Here is a 2,701-nt window from a genome sequence, read left to right on the forward strand (position 1 = left end):
TTCTAACAGGTGTGAGGTGATACCTCATTGTAGTTTTGATTTGCATTTCTCTAATAATTAGTGCTGTTGAGCAGCTTTTCATGTGCGTCTTGGCCATCTCTGTGTCTTCTTTCAAGAAACGTCTCTTTAGATCTTCTGCCCATTTCTGTATTGGGTTGTTTGTTTTTTTAATATTAAGCTGCATGAGCTGTTTATATATATATTGGAGATTAAAACTTTGTCCATTGATTCACTTGCAACGATTTTCGCCCATTCTGAGGGATGCCTTTTTCCATTCCCGTTTTTTTAACAAAAAAGGAAAGAAAGAAAAAGAAGCAGAACACTAATGTGCGTAAAATATGCCTTTTGAAATGGTCGTTTTGAAATATGGACGTCCTTTGAATTTTTTGGTCGATATGTGACCCCAGGATTTGTTTTCAGGGCAGGTGTCATTTACAGGCCTGCAATGATTTTGAATATCAACTGACCATTAGCGCTGGGATTAAAGCTGCTGTTGCGTGAAACGGCCACAAGGTGGCAGCATTTCTCCCTTACCAAATCTGGTTACTAGAGCAACAGAGCCTCAATGGAAGTCGTGTTCTAGATTGGAATTTCGAATGGAATGTGCCAGGAGAAAGCCCCTCAAGTTTGTCTCACTACTTCTTCTTCGTGTTTTTAATTTTTTTTTTTATTTTCTATTACAGCAAGTTTGATTACAATGTTTGGCTTGTTGTAGGTGTGGAAGATGTGGTTCTTTTACACATATACAGATGTCTGTTCTTCCTGGGATCCTTTTCCCATGTACGTTAGGACAGAATGTTGAGTAGTCTTCTCTTGGTATGCCGTAGGTCTTTGGTGATTATATATGTCACCTGTGTTTGATTATGTCTGTTAACCCCGATATCATAATGAAACCAATCCTCACACCTTTCCATTGGTGAACCATAAGTTTGTTTAATAAATCTGTGATTGCCCTTCTCCGTGGAAATACCTGCCCTGGTATCCATTTTTAGGTAACACCTATAAGTGATATGATACGATATGTGTCTTTCACTTTCTGACTTACTCCAAGTCACGTGATTACCTCTAGACTCATCTACGGGGCTGCAAATGGCATTGTGTCCTTTTTTTCCTTGGCTTCTATTCTGCCTTAGCGAGGTCCATTTTCAACAATGTGATTACCTTAGGGTTGTGGATTAGCTGACCTGGGCAGCCTTACCCTGCCGGCCGGCCCTCCCCAGGTGTGCCTGGTTGAGGTCAATATAAACAGCGCTCCAGGCAGCAATAGCCCCTGAAGTTGTGCCTGACTCCATATTCTCTGCCCCGTCAGCAGTCTCGGGGCTGTGCTGGTGGGAGGGAGTGAAGGGCCAAAGCTTTGTTGGTGGCCCGGTGTGAGTGGGGTTCTGCTGGCCTTTCTGCAGGAGTTGCCAAGCTGCCACCTCTAAGGAAGAGGATGTGTCACTCATAACTTCCGATGGAATTTCTCTCCGGAAAGAGGTAAGGAAGGATAAAAGCAGTGGGGGCCGGGACATGAGGGGTATCTCAGGCAGGGCAATAGAAAGCTTCCAGAAGAGCGCCCGGGGCCAGGACCATCCTGGCTGACCTGCAGGCACCAAGTTGGCCTGCGTGCTGTGGCTGGTGTGGCTCCAGGGCCCTTCCTCTAGGCTTTCAAGCCCTTGTACATATTCAGTTGTTTTACCTGGGAAGGGTGGGAACAGTTCAGCAGCAGCTGGCCTGGGGCTCAGCTCACGTTTACTCTCAGATGCCTCAGCACGGTCCCCCAGCTTTGCAATGAGGACGCTCCTTGCATGAGGGGTGGGTTGCTGGCTGTATGGGAAGTGATTCCCCACCTCTGACCAATTTCAGAATTGTTTACCGCTGGAGCAAGTGCCCTGATAGGGTTTCCCTCTGTATAACTGGTGGGTTCACGTTTTTTTTCTTTTATGGTTCAAGTTAGATTTGATTCCTCTTTTATATATTTATAGATATAATTATGGAAATAATTCATTCCTATAAATACATCTGTGTGAAGGGAAGAACCTTTTTCTGTTTTATTTAAAAATTTTTTTAAAATTTTGAAATTTAATTTTATTTATTTTTTTATACAGCAGGTTATTATTAGTTATGTATTTTATGCATATACATGTATACAGGTCAATCCCAATCTCCCAACTCATCCCACCACCACCACCCCATGGCTTCCCACACTTGGTGTCCATACGTTTGTTCTCTACCTCTGTGTCTCTATTTCTTCCCTGCAAACCAGTTCATCTGTACCATTTTTTAGGTTCCACATATATGCATTAATATACAGTATTTGTTTTCCTCTTTCTGACTTACTTCATTCTGTATGACAGTCTCTAGATCCATCGATGTCTCTACAAATGACCCAGTTTCATCCCTTTTTATGGCTGAGTAATATTCCATTTTATATATGTACCACATCTTTATCCATTCATCTGTCTGTGGGCATTTAGGTTGCTTGCATTACCTGGCTATTGTAAATAGTGCTGCAATGAACATTGTGGTGAATGTGCCTTTTTAATTTTTGGTTTTCTCTGGGTATATGCCCAGAAGTGGGATTGCTGGATCAGATGGTAATTCTATTTCTAGTTTTTTTAAGGAAACTCCATACTGTTCTCCACAGTGACTGTATCAATTTACATCCCCACCAATAGTGGAAGAGGGCTCCTTTTGTCCACACCCTCCCCGGAATTTGTTG

This window comes from Mesoplodon densirostris, chromosome 13 (genome assembly GCF_025265405.1).
Source record: "Mesoplodon densirostris isolate mMesDen1 chromosome 13, mMesDen1 primary haplotype, whole genome shotgun sequence".
Lineage (NCBI taxonomy): Eukaryota > Metazoa > Chordata > Mammalia > Artiodactyla > Ziphiidae > Mesoplodon > Mesoplodon densirostris.